Consider the following 19,796-nt stretch of genomic DNA (forward strand, 5'->3'; position numbering starts at 1 on the left):
ACTACAGGCATGTAAAGTTAATGCAGCTTTCTCAGAATCTTAATAGGAGACCAGAAAACAATCCAACTGATCTGACAAAATGTAGACGTACCAGATAGTATGGCCCCGGACAGAAAAGAGGAAGGCATTTGAAAACCTTCTGTTTAGGGAGTGTTGTGTCCTTTTGAAATATCTCAAAGACAGCCTTGTGCAGGCTTTACAATTAGCGAAGGAAAGAGAGGATTGTGAAAAAAAGAAATGAAGGAAATGGAAGGAGAACACGAAGAGCATTTTAAGAGGTTGAAGGCAAACCCCCCACCACGAAGAGTGGGCAAAAAAAGGGAGCTAAAAATAGGCTGCATGAGACAGGGCTCTCCGAAAGAGAGCGGGAAGGACACTGTGTTCTGGAAACTGGTGCAACGAACCACAGGCAAATGTGCCAAGGCTCTTGTACATTTTGTTGGCAGTTGCTCAAGGCTGGCACGTAATCCGTACCAGGAAAGGTATCACCAAGTAGGCAGTGCCCTTCGCTGGGGCAGGCAGTGCCAGTACAAACTCCTGAGGGGCCAGAGGCAAATGGCCCATCGGTCAGTGGTAAAATGAAGATCTTCCTGGACTCTCCCTTATCACCAGAGGAACTGATAGAAGCAAAGTTTTATGTACTTATCTAACTCCATCAAAAAAATGGAGGTTTTTTCCTACCTACTCACAGTCAGTTCATAGCCATTTGTTCTTGTGCTTACGTTGGCATTTAGTTTGTTTCTAAATTAGCTTTAGTTAGCTTATCTTTTCCCCCCATGTGCTTACAGAGAGTAATCATATCCCCCCCCCCACTACGCTAACACACCAACCTCTGCTATTTTCTTTTTGTAAATCAGATCTTTGATTCCATGATCACTCTCCTTTTCCACTTCTGCATCTACTCTGGTCCAAACTAGTTTCTATTGAAATGGGGTAAACAGAGTGAAAATGAAATTTCAAATACAAGCTCACAAGCACCTTGCAAAATAATACCTCTTAATACCTCTCTACCTCCATCTAAGATGCCACACCTGACAAAATACCTGAGAGTAAGTAAGTCTTTTTCACTCCCAAATCACACTGGCGTTTCTAAGTCCCTATTACCTCTAACAGAGACCCAGTTTATAACAGATGTTCCAATCACCTCCTAAATGCAATGATTTGCTATTTGTACTATTAAATCCTATCCTATTTCTGTTGCAGTCATCTTCAAATTAGTCTTCAAAGTCATCTTTATGCGATGGTCTGATCTTCATCTGTACTGAAGTGCTTTTTTTTTTATTTATCACCGGCGGTTTTCATCAGCTTATTCCTGTTTTCTATGCCAAGCTCGGGAAACAAACATATTAAGTGGCACCAGTGCCAAGACAGGGTCTGAAGGCACCACCTTGCAGCCTGACAGGTTTCTTTTCAGCACAGCATGTTGTCCCTTCCCTTTTATCTGCAACTTAATGTGTCTCATGTTAATCTCCATCTTCTGCAATCTGACAATTTCTCAGGTGGTACAATATCAAATACTTCACTAGAGACCCAGAATATTGGACATACTATATTTCCTTTAGCTAGAGAATTACTTGTTTTTCTCAAAGAGAAATTTTATGTCAATATGGAATGCTTTATGCAACCAAGGCAATGTTTTGTCCTGTTTTCTATTTACCTCCATTTCCTTAATTATTCTGTACGTCAGCAGTAAGCAGTGCTAAAAATCCTTGCTGCTAGAACTACACTTCTCTGACTGGTCTCACAGGTGAAGATCTTCCAGTGCCCTGACTTGAGTACATGGAGAGGGCTTGGAGACCCCATGTTCCTCACTGTCTCTTCCAATCCAAGAAGAAGGAGACACATTCAAAGCAAACACAAGGAGGTTGTTCTTCAATCAAGCTGCAGGTAACCTCTGGAATTTTTTGTGCTGAGATGTTGTGGATGATTAAGTTTAAAAACAGATGAGGAGGTGCATGAATGAGTCAATGAAAGAGGAGGCAACAGAAGGTTAATAACTACAACCCTCCCCATGCTTACTCCAGGTTTGTAAGTCCCTGGCCCACAAGCTGCTGGAGGCTTGGAGACTAATCCTGAACTGGAAAGCATGGCGAGATGGATTTTCAGTCAAACACAGTGAATTGACTCTCATATATTTGTGTAATCTACCATATCTTATTTGAGTAGCTTATCTGAGTCTTATTTCCACCACACTCATTCCAACATACTTACTCCCATTCACTTTCCCACTTTTTACCTCATGGCCAACATCATCATTAGTGGAAGCTGAGACAAAGTGTTTGTTTAGCTTTTACACAATACTTAGATTATCTTTAAACCCTGCAATATCCTTATGGCACAGCAGATGCACTTTTTTTTCTCTTTTTTCCTTTACATTTCTCGCCTGCTGTTATTTGCTGTAATTTCTTTTTTTAAGTTGAAGCTTGACTTCTGGAAGTTCTCGCTTTGTCCCTACATTTTCCGTGTTCCAGAAAAAGGTTTATTTCTTGATAAGTCCTTTTTCTATTCCTTGTAGCCTTTGAGTTTCATTCATATGTTCCTGTTTGACACAACAATTCATGGGACCACAAGTGGACCCCTTTCTGCAAGTTCTTCCTTGCCAAAGATGAAGTCGATTTTACACCTTTGAGATAGGTTTTACCCCTTTTACACCTAGAGGTAGATTGTACACCTTTGATTTGAAGAATTCCAGCCCTCTGCTGCCTCTCAGTTCTTCATGATCTCTAAGTAATGAAAGGACAACAGCTCAGGAGAGAGTGGCAAGTAGATTTTGTCATCTGAAGCCCCTTCCAAGCATCTGAGGTACTTACCTTCAACAATTGCAGCCATCTAGTGGGCAAATACCAGAAACAGTCACCCGTCAGTAAAAATGTGATCTCCCGTTACTTGCAATTGTTCACTTTCTGAGTGGACTGATACTTCATGGCTAAACCAGGCAATATGAAAAAACATGTCCCAAAATACCTTTGTCGTAAGCTTGTATTACAGCACAGTTGCCCTGGCCACCCCACTAAGACCTGAGGAACGAGCACGCCTTGGTACCGCCGACCTCCGCGAGGAGTCACTTGGGCATACAGATTTATTCTCTTGCATTTCCGATGCCACAAAAAAGTTATGACTTTACTAACGCTGCCACACACTAAGAATGATAATAAATACATAACCAGAATGGTTTCTAGAGTGGGCCACACAACTGACTCACTTGGATGCTTGACAAGTGAGTGTGAAGTCAGATTTATGTATGTCAAGGCCTTACCCTACAGCTGTGATTCCCAGCCTGGGCTACACCTACCTGAACTGATGCACTCTGTCAAGGGGAACGTCAGCAGCTGCTGATTATCCCTGGTGTAAATGCTTGCCATCACAGTAGGTAACTCTACATAGACAATTACTACTTTTGCACGCTCTGTTAACTCAGACAGCTAGGTAACGGCAATCCAACAGCAACTACCTTTTGGGGTATGGGAGGTATGGAAGGAAAATAGATCAGCTGGTACACATTTGGTGGAGGAGAGTGTGCAAAGTTGTAGGAAAAGGAAGAAAAGAATGTAGATATCTCCTGACCCGCCAACTATGGAGCCAGAAATTGTTGCTATTGCTGCCATCAGTGGTAATTACCCCTTTCAGCAACAGTTGTGGTGGTATCCACACACTCTGACCACAAACTGCTTTGCTAAAGGTTTTTTTATGCAGATATATCAGTGACAATTTGTACATCATATAAAATAAAGTACTTCCTTAAGACTGACCTTCATTATTTTTTCCAATGACCACATTATCATAGAGTGCCTAACACCCAAAATGCTCTTGTGTCAAAAAAACATGCACTTGGCAACATCATTATGATGATGTCCTTCTTTCCCTGCCAAAAGTAATCTTTTAAAATGCTGCTACTTGAGTGCAAGGCATGACTATTCCGTTTTGTCAGCTAGGAACTCACCACAATTTTGATGCTGTACCACTGATAAATGCTTCTAAATACACTGAAGGAATGACTTGTTGGAAGCATAGTCATTTCAGTTTTGTTTTAAGTATTACCACAAAACTTAGTTGAACCCTAGTGGTTATTAACAAGATAAAAGACATATGCCCATAAAAGAATTTGCCAAAAAGTGAACCCTGAGAACCTAACTGATATACTGAGCAGGTACAATGCAAAAGCCTCGCTTTTCCACACTCTGCACCCATGTTATGGGTGCTTTTAGGTGTCTTATCATTGTCAGTGTATGCCTGCACTATTTCTAGCTATTTGGAATAAAAAAGTTTAAATAGCAGTTTTCTAGCGAGATTCAGTTCTTGTGCTCCCTTGAGATCATTATTATGAAGCTGGGTATGAAGAGAATAGATGTGATAGGAGAAGATCAGATCAACACCAATGAGAAAGAAGTCAGGAACATTCAGCCACTGAAGTTCCCCTTTCTGTGCCTACAGTGTTTTCCTTCCCTTTCCCTTCATTCAGCTCCCATTTTCTCTTGTCCGAGTGTCTGAATTGATGCACAGAATTTTGTCCTATTTCTGCTCCTCCATCTCCCAGCAAAGTATCACTGCCAGATACTCACAGCTGCCTCTGCTTTTTCTGGAGCAGCAGGTACTTGTCTCCAAAGCATGAAGCACGACTGCTCACGAGGATATCTCCTTTTGCTTCAGAAGCAAAGCTGTGAGCGTGCAGCAGCACCCAACAGCGCCCAGGGAGATATGTGCCACAGGAGATGCCATGCCCTACGCAGACGTCCACTGCGTTCAGCACAGCTTCTGCAGCTCCTGGAGCCAGACACCATTTGCACACTAGTGTAACTACCTGGCTGACTCAGCACCAGAGCTAAGTAAACTGTCTGTAGCCAACAACATAACAAATCCCTCCCTTTTTCCCATTCATAAACTATTTTTAAGCTCCACATTTTATCAATTTGGTTTACTTGTAGGAGATTTACTGTAACTCTTTATTGAAGCATATGCTATTCATGTTATACCTAACTCACGTGATATTATTCCTATTGCCAGATCAACTCTCTGAAACCTCTCATCAATAGACAGTGGAACTGAAACAGTCATTTCTAGTTGGATCTTTGAGCAAAGACAGACTTACACACACATACAAAGAACAGCAACCAATATTTGCTTGTGTGCATGGCCTGGGGCAACAGTTTTCAGAACTGAAACCCAACGGTACACAAGAGATAGGAAAGCAGATGTGCTGTGAAGTTCCCAGCATCGGCAGAGCATCCTCAGCTACATATTCTAGCCATCAGGCCACCCCAGGGGGGCTGACATCAAACTGATGTTGGATTTATTTCACATTCCAGAATAGCAGCAATAATCCTAAATTATGTAGGTCTACACTGGACTTTAGTGCCTGACAGTCGTTTGTCAGCTGCAGTCTTGCTCCACATGTGCTCAGTCCCTGCAATATTTTAGCATGTTGTCTTTTGGCAGGATTAGTGTACTGGACGTCCCCTGAGAAAGCCATAGGAAATACATACTGGTCTTGTGGTTAATATAACAAAGCTCTTGATGTCATTATTATTTAGTGGAAATGCAGTCAGACACTTACTGGGCAGCCAAAATTTAAATAAATTCCCATGTTCTTAAGTGGTCATTTTGAATGTTTGACATAAAATGCACATCTCTGTTTAAGCCACATGGCATACGCAGATGAACTTACACACCACTGTGGGTTTTAACACACTGAAACGATTTGCAACTCTGCTTTAAAGTCACTGGCTTCCAAAACCAATGGTGATAAGTAAAGTGAGATCTGGAACAAATTAATATATTTCCCAATAACCTGCGGGTTTCTTCGGGACTGCTCATAGTACTTAATGGGCAGCCAGAGTTTCCCATAACAATAACAAAACGTAAAAGAAGAAAAAACCCTATGAATATTGATAAGGTGCAAAGTCAGGCACTTAAAATTCAGGAAGTATAAAAATAAGGTTGCCCGCATGATATTAATTTGAGACCCTCATATACATTTATTCTGATATAAACCTGATATTCAGCTTTTTTCCACAGGGTTCTTCCGCAGCTGGGAAGCCGGGAAGCAGAAGCAAAACACTGCTTTCCAAGTAGGACACAGCTGGCTGTCAACAAACGCCATGCCAACGCCGGCTTCTCTGCCGTAGAATCAGAGGGGCCCGGAGGACTTACCGGCGGCACAACCGCCCGAGGTGCAGGGACACCGGGTGTGCGGAAAACAAGTTAACTCCTCCACTTCCCACCTTTCCCAGGAGGTCCGTAAGAGCAGATGTAACCCAGCTGGGTTGCCCAGGAGGGGTGGCCTCATCCTGCTGCCCCCTTCCCTTCCCTGTAACCCCCCAGCTGGGTTTCTCACCCAGGCCAGGGAGCGGAGCCCAGCGGAGCACCTCCCGGGAGCGGGGGTACATCCACAGGAAACACGTACCCCCAAGGCACAACACCCTGCCGAGATCCTCAAACCGCTCCGAAATGAGCTACTGCGGAAGGGGGGATTAATCCCGCATTAATGCAATACTGCACCCAGCCTAATGAGCTCCGTTTCTAAGCCATAAGGCCACTTTACCATTCCTTTCCCGCTCCGTGTTATTCTCTATGTGGCTGTTATATATTGGCCCTTTTTATTACAGCAATTTAAAATGGAGAGAAAAGACTTTACAATTTGCACCCATTTTATTCTGCTTCTTTTTTCTTCTTTCCGGGGGGGGGGGGGGGAAATCCAAAGGCCAGCTCTGCCATTCAGTTTGTCCGGTTTTGTACTTGGGCACTACAATGGTTCACATTAACAGCTGTAATATTTTTTATAGGAGGTAACTGGAAGTTCAGAGACACTGAGTGACCTCTCCATGCAGGAGGAAACAAAAGCCTTTATTTCCAGCTTCCTCTTCGAACAGCAAAGCTGCTCTCCCACCCTCCCTACAGTTTACTGAAAATTGTTGCTTGTCTTTAAAATGTTTACTCCAAAATACCACAATTGTGTCTCAGATTCCCGCAAAGCTCAGAGTAGCAATACAACAGACCCCAAATCTGTCAACATAGCTTCACCTCAGTGTTGCTGCCGTAGCCAAGGTTTGGATCAGCGCACCTCAGACTGCTGCACCACCTTTACGTAGAGCCCAGCCACTTGTAAAGGAGGCAACAGTGAGCTATGGGTGACAAACCAGCATATGGATTTGGGGAGATACAGGGACTAAGCTTTAAAATTGCAACCTAGGGAGCAAAGAGTGAAAAAAAAAAAACACTTTTAAAATTACCCCATACCTAAAATGTCAGAGTATTTCTTTCAAAGTCAGACAAAGAGTCTCACTCAAATAATACAGTTGCTTATGACTCAAATTTTCCTCAGCCTCCACGTTCCTAAGTACTCAGCTGACTTCAGTATTTTTTAATGTAAAGCCAGCTCCAGGCTTCCTAGCAGGGTAGGCGAAATGCAGTTTTTGGAAATGGTGGTAGAATGGGTCCAGGATAGGGAGGACAAAAAATGAGGGGCTTTGGCATATGGTGAAGAACCACAACAGCCTTTCTTGCCCTACAAAAAGTGTGGCTCAAACAATTTGAGTGTGCTCAGAGCCTGATGCTGGGAAAGCTTTTTTTTAAATCTTCCAGTTGCTGAAGAGGAGAGGGAAGAAGATTTCTGCCTCTTGGGTGGGAGTGCTTAAAAAGGGACACACAGAGCTGTTCCCCATCTGGAAGAAGCTATTCGCCCAAGAGGGACTGCAGGGCACAGGTTTTCATCGCTCACTGGGTTGAATTTCCTGGCCTTTTGCTAAAAGTGGCAGCCAAGTAGTTGTGGCACTCGCTGTCCCAGGGCAGGGATGGTGCTGCCAGTGCCCAGGCTCCCCAGGGGTGACATGGGGGACCACAGTCACTCCAGCTTCTCACGGGGTCGGTGATGGGAGGCTCTGCCTCTTGAGGGAATAGCTCACCGAGGCCAAATCTGCAAGACCAGCAATGCCATAGAATGCTCCTAAGCACTGCATTTTGGTCAGATTTTTGGCTTGGGGGGGGGGGGGTTGGGGGGGGGTCTTTTACAACCAAAGGTATCTGTTTTGTCCTCCTTCTCACTGCACCTACATGCTGGTTTTGAAAACCAGCCTGTGTACATCAGTACGGTGCCAGATGCTTCCTCCACAGACGGGTTAGCCTGCTCCCACCTTGACGTGATGCTCAGAGGGACGTGAGTGTGGCGCTCAGCACTCAGCTGGGGCAGCCCTCTGAGTCCCAACCAACCTCCTGACTTGTTACGGGAATGCTTCGTAAAAGGGTAATTCATGGCAGTCTGTTTGCAGAGGAGAGGAGATGTAACGGCTGATTTGTTTTACACAGCCCTTTACTGGTTACCGCTTACAGCAACGTGTTCAACAATAGCCCCAAGCAAGCTCAGCGGCTTCGCTGAGGACTGACAATGTCCATGACATCTGCTGAGCACCTGCCTGGAGCCCGAACCATACTTTCCGAAAGCCATTCACGGGTAACTGTGAGTGCATGGCATTACGGCTTAGAGGGACTCACAGTACGAAGGCGTCAGTGGCCTCAAAGACAGGAACAGCAGCAACGGGAATGTTTCACGATGCGTTGTCTGAATGTATGTTACACTCATTTCCCCCTTCATCGGAGGCTTTTAATCTGCCTCTTTGGGGACACGGCGATCAAGGTGATGGTGCCGTGTTCGTGTGCGTTTAGCAAGCCTGGGGAGATGGAGGGAGGCTCCGATATGAACCAGCGTATCTACTGTCACCCACTGAGCGCCTGTACATAGGGACTGCCTATTGCAAAGAGTGCTGGTTACTGGTAGGTAATCTGTCTGTTGCCTTTTCTACTTGCTTCATTCTGTGTAATGTTCACATTAAAAATGTGTTGAGAGCTCTGGGTTGGTTTAGCCAGCTCTTTCAGTGAATCTGCAAACTACATTGTTTTAGCATGCCTCAACTTTCTGTTATAATTTAGGATGAAATGAGTTGATTCACTTCGTGAAAACTGCAGAGACAACCAACTTCTGCTTGTTGTGGATGTGACTTGTCCCAGTGCCCCACCACTCCTGTACTGCAAACCACCATGTAGGAAAGCAGGAAGGAACTTACACTCAAAGGTTGACTGCTAGTCTCCTTCTTGACACCCTGAGGGAGAATGCGATGTCCTCCTGTTGGCAGAAAAGGCAAAATTAGTCCCTTTCCTTTGTCAAATGTGTTAATACTCCTGCTGCTGCCCCAGGAAACTCAGGTTTCCAGGATCACCAGAAATTGCTCAATGAATCATCACAGATCTACAGATCCATAGCTGCTTCTGAATAAAGGTGCCTTTCATGCATCGTATGCACGGGGAACTTCTTGAGAGGCTTGTGCAAGACTCCAAGTCCTTTGCTCATGTCACAGAGCTTTCATGAGGTTAAAGATTAAGTTTTGCACAGTGCTAATACAAGCAAATATTTATCATTCTGAGCTGAACTAACATGTAACTGTGCCTACCCTAGTTCAACAAAGTTTTTAATCTGCTGCCTGCTTAAAGCAAGCCATAGGCTCAAGCAGCTTGCTGAATAAAAGCCAAAGGGAAGAGACATTGAAAGAAAAGGTTAGGCAGTCACAAATGATTGCATAAAGTTTTCAAACAAACTTTAAAATTGTTTTCCCTCTAATTCTGCTGCCTTACTTTTCCTTAATTGGTATTGCTTTCCCAGTAGAATCTCAGTGCAGTTCTCACCTTTACAATAGAAAAGAAAGAAAATGGAAATATAATTATAGTTTCCCATTTACTTGAGTACCAGTTTTTAACAGGTGGAGTCAGGTCCAAACAGAATTCCTCAGACAGACTCCGAGTTCTTTATTTGCATCTTCCAAAAGCCTTGAGCTGTTCTGCAAATATTTTACCTTATATTAATTAAATGAAAATCAATCATTTCAATGTAATTTCAAATGATACATGGAGCACACAGGGGTCTTGTAAACATAGCAAAACATTACAACATCTGTTATTATTAATGCTCTTTACTTTCTGCCAAGTTTATCCATGGTCCTGTCAAGTGAGGAGATCCCTCCTCGCTGGTACAGGAATCAGATGATCAGAGCTGGGCTCACCAGGGAAGAAGAGACACAAGGATTCTGATGCATTTCAGGACGGTGTAAAGGACTTGTTCATACCCTTCCTACTGAAGAAGAGGAGGAGTGAAGGAGCTATTGCCTGTGAATAGGACTAAAAGAACTGAGTGCCATATGAATCTCCTTACCGATGAGTTGTGATCTCCTGGGCAAACTTAATTTTAGTGGATTTAATGGGGTGCCTCGAAGGTTCGCTATTTATTTTCAGTGGTTTGTAAAGAGAGGCACCGTGTCCTGCATCACCCAGGATCTGTTTGTTCAACATGCCACAACTACATATATTTAGCCCAGAGATAGCAGTGTTCAAGTACCCCCTCAGTGGGGATGTTTCAGGCAAGAAAAGTATTTTTTCTAGGTTGAATACCAAAAAGTGGTAAAAAACAAGCAGGGAATCATAGTGCAAAATGCCATGGGCAGGATGAGATTGGCAAGCTATTTGCATGTCAACATACAGAAAGCTGGTCTGTAGCATGCCATGCTAACATCTGCAGGCATGAACTGCAAGGTTTGAGCCTCATGTTTCCAAAGGCTCAAAAAATGTTTTCTGTGACATTGATAAAGATTAGGAAGAAAAAAAAAAAATCTTCTCACTGAAATCTCCAGGAAAAAATACATTCAGCACCAAAAAAACGATGTCCCACAATCTAAATCAGTTCAGACTTATCCCAAGGGGAGCTGCTCATCCTTTCTGCCTATTTCCACCCCATTTGTTTTATGCCATCTCTTTCTAATACAACCGGGGAAACTGATCAAACACATTCTATACATACCACCCAGCCCACAGTCTCAGAATCCCAGCTGTATTCCTAACCTCACAAATTCACAGTGAAACCATCTCCAGGGTTTCAAAAGCATAGCAGCTTTCATGAAGGGGGGCAGTGGGAGCTCTCTTAATTAGCTCAGCTTCTTTGTGCATTTCTAGACACGTCTCCCTCTTTGTTCACCTTCAAGAGTTTAATGCCAGGGTAGAAAGAGAAGATTTCTCCTCTGTAAAGTAGCATCACATTCTTTTGGGTCTTCTTTTTTTCCTAGCAAAGTTTTGGCACTTGGAAAAACAGCTGGGGCCAAGTATCTAAATGGAAAGAGGTGAATTTTAACCAGTCTGCACATTGATTGAGCACTAAGAGAGGAAAATTTGGAAGCCCAGCCAGTTAGGTGAACATTTCATTACCAAGAAGTCCTTTGCATATTGTCCCTACAACTCTGCCAGGGAAAATTCAAACACAAAACCATCATTAATATAATTCAACCCTTTCTGGAAGTACAACAAAATGAAATTCAGTCTTGATAGCTTAATTCTTTTATTCTTCCCTCTTGAGACATAACTTACTGACCTGACAGTCATTCCTAGAATGCAGGGAAGGCAGCAGGACTGTGAATTTTCTCACCAGTGCTTTAAAGTACAGGTCTATCCAGAGAAGACAGTTGAGGCTAAAGACATGGAAAGGTGGGTTCCAACTTTACTGTGTTCCTGATTCCATGATCAAAGGTTTGCAACAAGGAAATCACACGATTCCCTGGCACATTCAGCCTGGGTTGAGAGGTCCTGAGACAACAAATCGCTCAAGGATGTGCCTAACCTACACAGAGCAAGTTTTTCTAAGGAGTTTCCGTGCAGACCAAGTTAGGGAATAATTGAAAATGTTATTATAATTTCTCTCTGCCTACTAGTAATACGGTTTGAAAACCGAGATTCTTCATTAAAATTTGCATGGATTCCAAAATCTGAAGTAGTACATGACTGGATAAGAGGCAGTAGTCAATTTAAGTTAGTAGCTTCTGAGAATTGTTTTGTCTTATATGCCACAATATTTCTATTACTGGAGAACTGAAATAAAAAGGTTAAATTCTAGGCATTGTCTAGTTTTTAATACATTATGATAGTGGCTTAAAAGAAAGATGAAAACATGAAAAAAAATTGAGAATTTTAAAGCACCCCAAAAGCGGATCTCCTCCTGAAGGCAAGGCAGCTACAAGCACCAATCTACCTCTAGATGTTTCCTCATTGCTATGAAGAGGCTGTCTTCCCTACTAAGTAAGCTACATTTAAAGAATTTCATACTAAGCTGCTGCAATGTAATGAACATAAACTAATTCTGGTCTCTACCTCAGCTCTACCTCCCCCTGAACCCCCCCTGGACTGGTACTGGCAGACTCTTGATCCATCTCACCAATGTCCTCACCAATTTCCCCTTCAAAACTCTTGCAGATCTCTCCTGATGACTTAAAACACACCCTTCCTGCAAGAAAGAAGGCAATGATCTAATTAAAGGCTACTTACCTTTTCAGTACATGCATATGTGTACATTGTACATCTTCTGCATGTGTATCCTCTGCTTTTCAGTGTATTCTATCTCCTTTCTCAGAAACAGCAAAGTTGAAGGGGGTGAGTGTTACCTAGAAATACATCAGCATTGCTTTAAAAACCTATAGTAATAAACTACTTCCATGTCTGAAACAATTGTACAGCTCTCACTCTAAGCTTTTTGTATTTTATTTTTCCCATGTAAAATAAGGTCTTATTTTTATATAAAAATTTTGAACAAAAGTTACACATGTTAAATTTGGCATGCTGTACACAATCCCACTGGTTTATAAGGGAATAAGCCACATTCCAAAAGTGACATTTTGGCTCTGTGGAGCTTTAATGTCAGTGAACCACTATAACAACCACAAATACATACAGTTAATGCACAAAGTGAAGTAGGCATAATATATTCACACTGATGGACCCCAAGGGGTAAGGGGTCTCCTCATCCTCAAGCTATTAATTTTTGCAAATCAGCATCTTAATCCACACTTTAATTTAATTGTTATTAATATTTAGCGGTTAGGCTCTGTGCTCCAGAGAAGGGGATGAGAAAAGGTCCGCAGGAATATATCCACAGTCAAGTTTAGACAACTAATTACATCTGGTCCCCCCAGATTCTGCCGTTCATGGTAACTTAACATAGTCCCAACCCTCATCTCTCAACTGTTCTCTTGAACAAAGGTCATAGACTTTGCATTCTGCATGGAAAAAAGAGGCTCAGTTGACTGTGTTGGCCAGCTATTCATCCTCGTTTCTTTTCAATGTAATATCTAACATGTTGATGCTATTTAACAAAAATTGAATTCATTAACACATTAGTCAATATACAAATGTTGTTTGATTATTAACTTCTTGTTCTTTTTCCCAGGCATAAAGTGATCAAACTAAATCTCAGATGTTTTTTCTTGTTGCTCTACTTTCTCAACTGTTTTTTTTAACTATCATTTTCTGTAGATAATTGGCTAAAAGAAGATGCTTCTGTAATTATTGTCTTTTTGGATGGTCTCTTTTATGCATTCTTATTAGAGCTTTTCTGCTGTTTGAAGGGACTGTGGCCATCCCTCCTACTGAAGGGCTATACTCAAAGAAAACAATGGAAAACACAATTCTACAACCACCATGCACAGACTTCTCTTTATTTGTCTGAATAGAGTTTGGGCTGCAGGATCCTGGAGGATAATTTTATGGCTTTTTGGACATAGCCTCACTGTCCTGCCTAAGCACAGCAGACTGGGGCACAGCTCAGTTACATCTGCGCTAGCAGACAATGGCTCTGCTCCTGCTTCTGACGGAGTCACTGAGAATTTTGCCATGAACTCATATTACTGTAATTCAGATGTGCTACTGAAATAAATGTGATGTATATTTTCCATGATATGATTACTGGATTCAGTTCTGGTCAATTAAAGCAGCCTGCCCAGGGCTATCACCAGGGTAATGATTAATGTCAATAAGCAACCCTCCCTGGCATCTGCTGGTTCCCTGTAAAAAAAAAAAACAAACGGGGGGGAGGCTGTCGCATCGATTTGCTGCCTTCAGCCACATTTAGACTAAGAATACACAACTGCATGGAGCTGGAGACGTGTATTGTGCCCGATGAAAACCACATATTGCTAGGAGCGTGTCGGACCTGCCCCGAATGAGGCCCCGGTTGAAGGTGAAGGATTTGGCTGTAGCACGGCGCGCATCACCTGTGAAAGACTCAGCGCGTCACCAAGCAGCCGGACTAGACCCCAGCCTCGCAGTGCAGCAAAAACAAGCACAAAACAGAGATAAAAGTGTCTGTCTGTGTGTGTGTGAGTGCTTGGATAGGTCCAAGTACCAACCAGGGCTTTGGCGTGCAGCCGGAGCGCCAGCCCTGCGGAGGAGAGCAGCCCGGCTGGGACCCTGCCACGGAGGGAGAACTTCAGAACAGAGAAGATCCTGGTGAACTTCACGTGGGTCCCCGGCTCTCCTTCCAGCTAGCTCCCAGTACACTGACGCCTAACATTTCAGCAAGCGTGAGACATCTTCTCTTTTTTCCATCCTAGCTGGGCCTTCCTAATCATCCAGCGGGTTGTGCGTCCGAAACGAAGACGCTTCCTCGCACTCCAGCTCCTCTCCCAGTTCCTTCTCCCGCAGTTTTGATGTCACCCTAGAGATTGTGCCAAACAGATCCCCCCGCGCCGCGGGGAGCAAAGATGGGCATCTCTCCTTCCCAATTGTTTTGGAGCAGGAAACGGCTGCAGAAAAGTCTCTTCTCAGCGCACCCGGCTGATGACATGGGACTGGTGGGATCCCTTCTGGTCAGAACGTAACCCTCGCTGGAACAATCAGCAATTTGGACATCCGAAAATTATTTTATTAAACAGCAGTTGTTAATCAGTAGGAGGTCCTTTTCCACAGCTATTCTTTAAAGCCCAAACATTTCCATGTTTCCTGTAATACTTGTGCTTAGTCACACATTGACAAATACAAGGAAAAAACCTCAGATCTGTATGACAGATTTTTGGAACCGCCAAAATAATCTCTTTTAATTTTGCAGTCACTTGACAGCAGGAGTCCAGGAGGAGAGTGTTGAAAACAAAATCTTGTATTTATTCACAGGAGGTTTACTGCATTTCTCTCCCAGAAAAGGATACCTATCATTTTCTGCTAAAAATACATTATCAAATCAAAAGACCACAGACCCCATTAAAATTTAAGAGTTGCCAGGTCCACTTTTTGCCTCCCAGTCTGGAAGTCTGACAGAGAGAGAAGGGATGGTCCTTTGCAGTTCAGCCAGAATTTAACACACTCAGGTATGGAGACCAGAGGCTCTGCCAGATGAAATCTTCTGCAGAACACAACTCGCACGCTCACACGAGCAAAAAGTCTCCAGCTGAGTCTGGCCTCCCCTGCTCTAATACATCACAAGAAAAGAGATCCCTAGGTCAAAATGCCCCAAAATCTAAATACTCGAGAACTATTAAGTACTATAATTTAGAGTTATTAGTATTACTCTCTAAATACTTAGAGAAGAATAGTTGTGCTGGTTGGGCACAAGGCCATGTGTCACTAATCCATGAAACTTTCCTCCTCCACGCCAGGCTGTCAGGAGGGTCTTGTTCAGAGTACTATCCATGCAAAGAGCAAGTCCACTCATTGTTTTTTGGGTTTTTTTTATTCTCATCCCAAAAGGCCATGACTTCAACAGAAGCGAAGGCAAATATCCCCTCCTGCACCCATCAATTTTGAGGTATGGAAGGAACAAGCACCGCATCTCTAAGTAGATTTTGAAAGAAAGAGATAAGCCTGGCTGCTTTTCAAAGGACTGGCTCTAGCACAGAGCTGGGACTGGGCGTAGGCAGCCGAGGAGGACCATTGCCTGCTGAGGATAGCAGCCCTGTGGTCTGCTCTGGGGGTGGCACAGGCCTGAGAAACTGGGTTTGCTGCTTGACCTTGCATGACCAGCTCCTGCTGGTGGGATCCTCCCTCCTTCTTTCACCAGGCATGCACCCATGGAGCAGGAGCAGCAGGCTGGGCTCTCCCCCAGCTCTCTGCCTCTTTCCTTCTCCCCCTTCTCTTTCCAGGGCAAGTCCAGTCTCTCCATCGCTCACCTCAGACCAGGCTGGCTGTGCTGCTGAGAACCTCAAGTGTGGGATGCTTCAGGTTCCACCTCCAGGGGAGAGCTTCAGCCTGTGTCCCACCGCAGCCCTGCATCAGTACTGGGGATCCAGAAAGGACCCTGGGGCTTGGACATACCCATAGCGTGTCCTACTAGCCTCCTAAGCGACACGTAAACATCATTTACGTCTACTACATGTGCCACTGCACGTCCCAGAGTGTGACTGCTGCTCTTCAGAGGTACTTCACGCTCCCCATGACATGCCTGCATGTCCTTGGGAGCCCAACTCAAAGGCGTGGGTTTCTCCAGCCAATGCTGAGAGTCAAAACTTCAGTGTCCTGTTGTGAATCTTTTCCTTAGCCCACCCTGTGCTCATCTGCATAGTACGAATAATATTTTTTACCAGATAGAATGCTTCTGCAGCTTGGAGGAGTACTGTGAATATAAAGCACATTAAAGTCCATGAGGTGCTTAATTCTTTGTGTCTTTGGGGTCATTTTGCTACGACAGAGTTGTAGATGCTACAGGGAAATGAGCAACCCTGCCCATCACCTTCGCAGCATACTCTGAGGTGGCCTTTGTAAACAAAATGAAAAATAAGACTCTCCTACAAATACGGACTGAGAATTGAGACTTTATAAAATCACAACTATTCCCTCACAACAAAGATAGTATTTATGCTAACGACTGTGTTTTAAATCAATTTTGGTCAGGTGAACACGGTGCTGGCCATGATGGGGTAAAGCCATGGGGAGAAGTCTCCTGGCAAAGCAAATAATGGGAGCTGGATGTGCATGGTGGGTGCAGCTGGGCACCACCAACCCTTTGTGGTCACCTCAGCAGGATGAGTAAGTAGACCCAACATTTTCCATGCAGCAGAGAACAATTTGTTTCACTTTGCAGCTTTCTCCTGAGGCTCCCAAGAGAGCAATTCTTCTTATTTCCAGACTGTTTCCAACTGCCATAGAGCTTCCCCCCAAATCCCTGTAACTCCTGCCTTATCAATACAAGAAAGGAAGGAAACATAAAATGTTCACAGTGGCAGGTTCAACTGTTTTTCTTCTTAACTAAAAATGTGGGAAATCTGTGGCGGTAGGAGAAAGAGGTGAAAACACGTCAGCGCAGCAAGATGACGTGTCCTTGCAAGCCTCCTGCCTCTCGCTCCCCCTCCACAGGCACAACCAGCCACGAGCACGGATGCAATAAGAGCGGCTGTTGCAGATCCCCCGGGTTGCCCCGTTACGTCTTCTAGCAGTTCCTCTCGGCGCAGACCCCTCTGATCAGCGATACAGGGAAGAGTAGATCTGAGCTGATACAATAGCTCCTTGCGGGACAAGGGGCGTTCGGCTCCTGCCTGTCAGTGCGACGTGCCATGTCCGTGGGGCTACCGCATCTGCGTAAGAGCAGCCACACTGAGCTCCCACGATGCACAAAACTCATGTACTGAATTTTCCCTCTTTGCCTCCAGCCATCCCTGTTCTGCTTCTTGCTAAGTCAATTAATATCTACCATACTAGCAGTAAAGGGCCCTTGGGAAAAAGGAAACCAGGGAGTAGGCTGGTTGTTCCCGATCTAGGCTCGCCCTGTGCCAATACAGCATATTTTCTAGAGTGTTTTTTACAATTCAGTTTAAATGACTCAGCTGAGGGGTTTTGTATAACTTCTGACCACAGCCTAACAGTTCTCACAGGAGGTAATATTTCCTAGTGTTTGGCATGAGCTTTCCTCCTTTTCATCTTAGCACTTGTGCTCCTTCAGCAATCCTTACCCACTTCTTTCCTTTCTTCGTGCTTACAGCCTACAACTTTGTAAGTGGTTACTGGATCCCTCAGCTTCCACCGAGCCCTTCACCACGCAGCATAATATATCACATTCATTACTGTTATGCAAGTACCTAGACAGACAGGCTTTATCTAGCTGTTTTAATCTTTCCCATAAACCAGCCCTTAAAGTCCAATGGCGGTTTGAGTTATTTTATGTGAATTCCCTCCAGTTTGTCAACATCAATCTGCAATGCTCTGATCTTTGAATAACTGGATTGTCGCAGCGCTAACAAGGTGTGACCATTTTCTTTTTGGTAAGTAACCAACTACTCATTTGTTGCATTTTACTAATTGCACTTAATTCTACCTCTGTTTTTTTCCCAGTGCCGTTACACTCTCCATATTACACTTTTTGTGGTAAGCAGCACCAGACACAATCGGATTCCTTAGTCTGTCAGCAGCAAAGGTAATTGCCGTAGATATTTAAAACACAGTGAACTCTGATATAGGAAAGAAAACCCTTTCAAAAGTGTCCTCTCTCTAAACCTGTCTCCTGGTAAACTGAATTTAAGTGGCAGCAAAGCAACCAAATCAAAACATTGCCTTTCATTTCTGCCAATGTGAAATATTCCCCCTCTCTCCTCTATGTTCTTGCTCCTCACAGAGTGAGTAGATATTTGATTAGGTACAGATTTAAACACAAAAAGATTTTCCAAGCCTCAGTTCCAAGTTCCAAGCAATTACCCATTTGCTGGGTGTAACTCACTGCAGGGTCGCCCAACTGGAGAGCAGAACAGAGAAGGCTCTTCACAAAGAAAAAAAAAAAAAAAAAAAAAAAAATCCAAGTGTTTCACCTCACAAGGAATTCTTGAAAAATGTACTCCCCCCCAGAGACCCAGAGTTGTTTGTCTCATTCGAGGGCTGAGTCTTTTCCTCTCTCTGGCAGACTGGCAAAGAGGTGGAGGGCTCATGCTCCAGAGTGAGTGAAGAGCTGTCCTGAGCTGACACCGGATTGACACGGCAGCTCCTGAGGGCTCCACTTGTGTCACCTAATAGTGCTGTCTGCCCGACACCGGACCCTTGCACTTGATCTCAGGTATAGTGAGAAAGAGGTACTCACCTTGGCTGCTCTTCAGCAGCACTGGCAGCAAAATAACTTTGCAAACAGGGCAAAAAGTCTCAGTCGCATGCCTTAGGTCTGCCCCCAAAGCAGCCTTTCTAAGAGGGAATGCAGTTAAGGCTGGTGGTCTTCTGGTGACCCTGCAATGCTGACTCTGAGGAGCTCACCTGGAGAGAATAAGAGCTAGTATTGGTCCCCCAGGTCTCAGATAATCAAGACTAAATGTGATTATTTTTTTTTTAATGCTAAAACCAAGTCTAGAACAAGAAGTTAACTAACTAGCTCTGACTAGATGACACCAAGTGGTCATAGCAAAATTTACATTTATTATTACTGGAACAGTTTGCAAAACTTTCACCCTTTGAACTGGAGTTTTGCAGCTTTGCCATTTGAACAGTTTTATTTTTTATGTGGGAGCCACTAAGTCTGGGTATTTTGAGTCTAGGAAGAGCACTCAATCTGTTAAACACTACAAGGGAAATACTTCTACATGAATTGCTGCCATACTCAAAAGCTGACTTACTGTATATGAACAAGATCCAGATTTTTAAGCACTAGTTATTAATTTAGTTAATTAGTTAATTAATAGTTAATGAAGTGATTAATAACTAGGCTATGCAATGGTGCTAATACAGAAGTCAATGCAAAAGTTCCTATTACTAAAACATCAGAGGTCTTTGGATAAGGCATTGCAGGGACTACTCAAACCTACTGAAGTATAAAATAGCAGCAGATCAGTTACACCATTATTTCAGAACAAGCGTTTATGACTCCCTACGCTCTTAGGGTTATGATCTCTCTCACAAGAGATATCCGAACATGTCTTTACTGGACAAGATACCTAATGATGTAGGAAAAGAGATGTCAGTGGTGCATTTTCTCATCTGTTACGATTTTGTGTATGATGTAGAGTTATATGAGCAAATATCAAAACGTATTTTTAAGAGTTAGT

Source organism: Buteo buteo, chromosome 15 (assembly GCF_964188355.1).
Source record: "Buteo buteo chromosome 15, bButBut1.hap1.1, whole genome shotgun sequence".
In the NCBI taxonomy this organism is placed as follows: domain Eukaryota; kingdom Metazoa; phylum Chordata; class Aves; order Accipitriformes; family Accipitridae; genus Buteo; species Buteo buteo.